Here is a 6,143-nt window from a genome sequence, read left to right as displayed (position 1 = left end):
TTTTTATTATACTTTATTAATCCCACAAGGGCAAACTACACTTAATACACTGAGGTCAGTATCACGGACATAGGAAATCATCCATTTGATTTAAAACCTTAAGTAGTTTCTGTATATTCTGTATCTTGACTCCTGGCATGTGCAAAGCCACATCCATGGTGCAATGAAAAAATAGCCAAACCAGATTGGTTGGAGTGTGGTGTTGCTGTTCAAATAAATGAACAAAAACCCTAAGAACTGCACTTGCACTATAATTGAAGATACGGGCTATTTTACACATATCCATGGTGGGTTTTGTGTTCTTCGCATCAGTGATAGCCTACACAAGGTTTTTAAATAAATAAGTAAATAAATGTAATATCCTACTTGTAACCTATAAAAAAAGCACAGAGATGGGCACACACATTATTAACAATCAGGATAGTTAGAGACTAGATCATACTTCAAGATGAAACATCCATGGAGGTCTTAATAACGTCATTTCCCTAAAACCTTTTCACTGAAGGCTAAACCCTCAATTCAGCTCATTTTACACAAAACCTTTTGCAGATGTGACTATTATTTTGCAAATCGTAACCGGAAGTTTGACAATCTGAGTGTGGGTGACTCGACATCAGACTTTGCCCTCTCTGGTTCTGGAAGTGGAAGAAGTTGAGTCTCCTCAGTCATCCGCCGGCGCCGCCTCCTCTCCGCTCGCTGCGGAGGACAGAGGACAGAGGACAGAATCACAGCGGAATCTTCTGCAAGGGGACACGGGGAAGGTAAGTCAGCGAGCTCGGCCACACTCTAAGTTGTAATGCAAAACTCTGGAGGAAAACGGTCATGACGTGATGCTGCCAGGATGCTGCTCTGAACTCTTATACGCTAATTTCTCCAGAAATATTTCTGCACAGGCTACTTTGAATGTCGCTCTTTTGTTTAGTCTTTCAGGTTTTTCGTTGTGGTATCACCTATATGATATGGACCTCTATGGATTTAATGTTGTAAATGTATTTGTATTGTATTCCTCCTAAAATCTGTGTTCGAATTGGCTCTTCTCCTCAAGAGCTCCAAGTTATGACTGGGATCTCCTCATTAGCTGATGACAAGGCACTCAGTGTGCGTGTTTGTACGTGTTTGTGCGCGTGCGTGTGCGTGTGTAGGTGTGTGCGTGTGCGTGCAGACATCAGTTAAATAGAGGTAAGAGAAGAGGCTGGGGGAGCAACATGTAACTTCCCATTGATGCGAAACTACTGCAGTGATTCTGTAACAACATTTTTTTTTCTGTAAGGTTTATAACATATTTTAGGGCTTGATGAATTATAACTCCAGAATGTCCAGAGCTAACTTTTAGATTCTCTGAAGCAACACAGATGATGTAAGTAGTTGAAGGGCTTGTGTGTACATGGGTGCAAATATGTGGTCCCTCAATGAACAGCAGGTTTATTTCTTTTTCTCAACATAATTGCAGTCTTTGTGTACCATGTTGATAGATTTAGCATATAAATGGAATGAATTAGTTGTAGTATTAATTAACATATGCTCTTATTAAAGATCTTATACAATTTTTGTCATTTAGTGTAGCCTAGTTTTGGTTTGGATATGATGGCAACAGACATATTAGTTTAGTTTCTCAGGTTTTGAATAGACCATCAACCAAACCACACACACACACACACACACACACACACACATACATGCACATTAGAGATGCCTAGTCCAACTTTGTATTCCTATGCCTTAACTAAACGATACAATACTGTGTGGGATTTCCCCCAAATTTAAATTCTGTAAACCTCTAAAATCATTGTGATAAACTTTATGTAAGTCAAGATGAAGCACTGTGGCACATTAAAACTGGCAGCCAACCAGGATTTTATGAATGCTGATAATGATAAGTGTAAACACTGCATTTTTTTTAACAAAGAAACCATATTGAATATTGATTGGTCACATCATGGTTGCTACCTTTGATGAGGTCAGTTATGGCGGCAGTACTGAAACCCGAAAATTGCATTGTTGAATCTGTACCTTTTCCCCAACACGCACGCATGCACACAAAAGCCTTCTTTTGCACCACATCAATGCTGTCTTGATGGATAGGTAAAGAAAATAGGAGCGAAAACAATTAGTTGATTAATCAATATTTATTCAAAGAAAACTGTCTGCTATTTTGATATTAAGCAAAAAAACGCCAAACATTAATGATTAATCGACACAAATGTGAGTATTTGCTGCTTTTCTTTGTCTCGTGTGACTTAACTGAGTATATTGTTAGTGTTTTGGACTCTTGGTAGTCGTAAAGAAGCTGTGCAGAAATGAATATGATAAAAGACAGAAAGAGAAACCCTTCCACTACCATCTGTGCTGTGTTCCTGGGGCTGCTGGCTGACTCACTTTGTGTCGAGTCAGCTCTCTCCCTCACTAAATATTGTTTCAGACTCGAGAGGCACAGTTTCAGAGTTAGGGGAGCACATCCGAGGTTCTCTGGCCTGTTTATGTTCCCACTTTTCATCTGCACACTGTTTATTTGGGGAAATTGAGAAAGGAATGCCTGCCTCTTTCTCTTTCTGTCTTTCTACCAGACAGAGAGAATAAGAATTTAGTTTGAGAAATATTCCCCAGTTCTTTGTATTATTTCTATCACCTGTTTAGGGTTTTATGTGGAGCTCCGCGTGAAGGTAGACTTATAGACGGAGTAATTGCTGCTGAGGCAGACTGAAACGCTGCATCTGACTTGTGACATTTGTCTTAATCGGCTATTTGATCCCACAGCCTCATGGTCTTATTAGAAAAGAGAAGCCACACCGCCGGTTTAATGAAATAATAAACTAAACCCAAAGCTGATTCATGAGCTACTCCCCGATCAAAGTGGAAACACAGTGTATGTGTGTTTGAGTGAGTGGGGGGGAGTGCTAGACTTGAAGCTAAGCTGAAGGACACTTAGCATCTGTTCGCTCCACACAGACTACTTTGAGCCGGTCATATGGCTTTGATTAGTGTGCTAGTTTTCGGATAGCTCCACTCTCCCTGGCAACAGTTAAAGACAAGGACAGCATAGTTAGCTCTAGTCTTAAATAGAAAAAAGTCACTGTACAGACATCCCTTACACCACATGAAAAGCACCAGCAACTAATGGATGACAAGATGGAAGAGATGAAGAGGACTGCAAATTTGGCCCACCCTTATATTCCCACCTAATTATCCCAAGTGGTCCAACTTTTCTCTCTTGTTAACAACGACCTCTTTCTTCTCCCCTCCTTCTTTTCTCTCTTGCAAATTGTGATTGCGTTGGAAATTGTGTGGCCTGTCTGCAGCCCAGACCACTTTTTCTCTTGGCCGTGATTACAGGAATATGCTCGATATTCGTAGCTAATCCAAGCAAAACACCGAGCTGAGAGTCGACGTATGTGCTCGCTTGGCCTGCTGACAAACATACGTTTTTTATTTTGCTCAAAAGTGATACAGTCCACAGGAAAAGTTTTGCACAACAGACCACGGAAGATGTACGACACCATCACCTCTGCAAGACAGCTTTCTCTTCATTTAGCTACATTTCTTTGCGGTTTATAATGGAGCAATAATTTACCAAGAACTCAGTGCATGCATGTTGTTGTGGGGATCTTTTGAAGCCTTCCACAAATCTTTTTAAGCAGCTTTACTTAAAAAAAAAACCCACCAAGGGACAGCCCTGGGGGGGTCCGGTCTCCCCCTCTTTCTCTTGTTTAAATAAACAAAAGGAGAGTTAGTGGTAATGAAAAGCACTTGATATTAAGCTGCAAGTTTAATAACCCACAATAAATCGAGAGCGTGAGCCGAAGAAGTAATGAAAATGGAGGGGAGTTTGGCTTGTGCAGGAAATGACTGGGAGAAAGCCTGAGGGAGGGGAAGAGAGAAAGACTTTGAGTTGTTCCACGTATGAGGGAAGCTGCAACAGTACAAAGACCCCTTAGTGTTTTTTAAGCAAGCTCTTTTACTGTACCTTCCCTTTGCTGTTTGAAATGAAAAAAGAGGCACATTAGGGCTCTTTTAAACTCAGTCCTCCACACTCAGTTCAGGGTATTAACACTCAAGAATAATTCCCCCAGCTGGCTCAAACAGCTTACACTCTGCTGTCTCTCTTTCATTCCCCTCGTGCTTTGCGCTCGTTTTTTCCCTCCTCTATTCAGGAGGCAACTTGTTCCCCCTGCTCTCGTCACCGAAAGGTTTCCCATCTGCTTCCGATTACCTTTGGCTGCAGTTGGTTAGCCGCCAGCCATCTGGGCCAGTGTGGCGTCTCCGCTCACTCTTCTCTCCCCAGACGGCACTGATGGAGGGGAGGTTGGGACAAGAGTAAACTGGGTGGGCAGACTTTACTGGAGAATAGCAAGGGTTGTTTTTTTTTTTTTAGCAATCCATAGCCAGGTAACTCAAGTCAAAGAGTAGGGAACCTATGAAAATGTGACCCCTCATTCTGGCTCTGGTCTGTTTTTTTGTAATGGGTACTGTGGGTCTGAGGAAGTCATTTTCCATTGTTATTATAAATCAGACTCACTCTTGTGTTGGTCTGTAAGTAAAAAATGGAATGTGCTAAAAAGGAACTTGGGGTTTATGTATCGTGCAGGACAGTCAAATTAGTACTGTGGAAAATGAACAAGTGACCCAAGATCTTAGTCTGTAATGTCTGCCTGGCTGAACTCTTGCCTCCAAATGATCATAGAGTACTGTCATTCAAGGAACAAACAATATTCTTATTTTTGGAAATAAGAAACAGTCAGTAGCCTTTGCTGATGAAGGTAAACATTGAATTTCTCTGGCATTGTGATGTGGCATTGTGAGTATGCAGATGACATGCAACATTATGTCGGGACAAAGCCAAGTCCCACCTATGTTTCATGACTTTTGGATTGCATTGCTGAAATTAAGACCAGCATGTCCAAAACTGTCCAGCTACTTCATGACAAATCAGAGGTCATTATAATAACTCCTCCTGGTCACAGCACTTGCATTACTAGTCTGGTTGCCTCGTCTAACAAGAAACCTTCAGTTTAAAGATTTTGGGGGGCATTTTAGGCCTTTAATTCCACAGGGCAGATGAAGACATGAAAGGGGAGAGAGAAGAAGGACATGCAGCAAAGGGCCGCAGGTCAGAGTCAAACATGTGGCCACAGCGTTAAGGAGTAAACCTCCATATATGTGCTCTACCAATTGAGCTAACCCGGCCACAGAAGCCTGCAGTTTAGGTTTGAAGTTTTGATGCCGAGGTGCCTACAGTGGTGCATTTCTGTTAAGGTAAACTAAATGTTAAAGTAACATGACATTCAAATCAATGATTAGAAAGAAACATGCTTCTTTTAAACATGGGAGTGGTGTTGAAAAATATGAGGAAAACTGTCTGGTTAGAGCTGAAATCAAGAAAGTAGTTGAAACGGATTTTCCAACTGGAAGATGTCTGCCTCAGCGTGTATTGTGGTTACATTAATGAATAAAACAAATCTAAGGGATCCATATCAAGATTTTTGTTTGTTTTATGTGTTTATGGTCAAAAATTACTACTGGTTGATATATCATACAACCAAAAAAATATCAATATCAACCCCCCCCCCCTAAAAACCCAGTATTGGTCAGGTCATACCCATCACAGTACTTTAAACTTAGTTTCAGTTGTAAACAACCTTCGTATAGGCAGTCATACCATCCATTTGCTAGCCAGGATGCCAGCCAATTAGTAAGCTGTACAGTCAGGCAGCCAGCCAGCAAGTCACTCAGCCAACCACCACAGTCAGCCAGCGTAGCAGTGATGGCAACCTGCTGCTCCTCTCAAATTGGCTCATTTTACCCCAGAGCCTCTGACATAATACCAACTTCAAGCCCTGTTTGGGCATTAAGCACAGCTTTTTACAAGATCAATGGCTTCCTTTGTGTTTGAACTCTTTCCGGTGGGCAGGCACTGGCAGCTTAAAGAGCAGGGCCTCAGGGGCCCCAGGTTGGGACCTGCTGTTGTCTCTGGTCATCAGAGTGAAAGACAGGGTGTTTGCCCTTCGTCAAAGGCAAGATTGATTAGCTAAAGGAACAATACAGGCCTGGGCGGTCCTTCACTGAACGCTGAATATGAACTGGGTAGATTAGTCTTGTTAGACTGGGAACTGCATGGGTCAATGGGATCTCATGCTCTCTCTCTCTCT

At 41.9% G+C, this 6,143-nt stretch overlaps 1 protein-coding gene across 1 annotated transcript in view; it reads left to right on the top strand.

Moving 5' to 3' along the window:
- Positions 1-576: 576 nt before the first annotated feature.
- The window catches only part of adamts10 (ADAM metallopeptidase with thrombospondin type 1 motif, 10), a 49,595-nt gene continuing 44,028 nt past the window's right edge, over positions 577-6,143 (top strand). Inside the window, exon 1 of the mRNA XM_032524884.1 lies at positions 577-761. The gene's annotated coding sequence lies outside the window, so the exon portion shown is untranslated. The remainder of the gene's footprint in view (positions 762-6,143) is intronic.

The sequence above is a fragment of the Etheostoma spectabile genome, chromosome 9, assembly GCF_008692095.1.
Source record: "Etheostoma spectabile isolate EspeVRDwgs_2016 chromosome 9, UIUC_Espe_1.0, whole genome shotgun sequence".
NCBI classification, from domain to species: Eukaryota; Metazoa; Chordata; class Actinopteri; order Perciformes; family Percidae; genus Etheostoma; species Etheostoma spectabile.
Note: the sequence above shows the minus strand (reverse complement) of the source record. Positions and strands in the feature narration are given on the sequence as shown.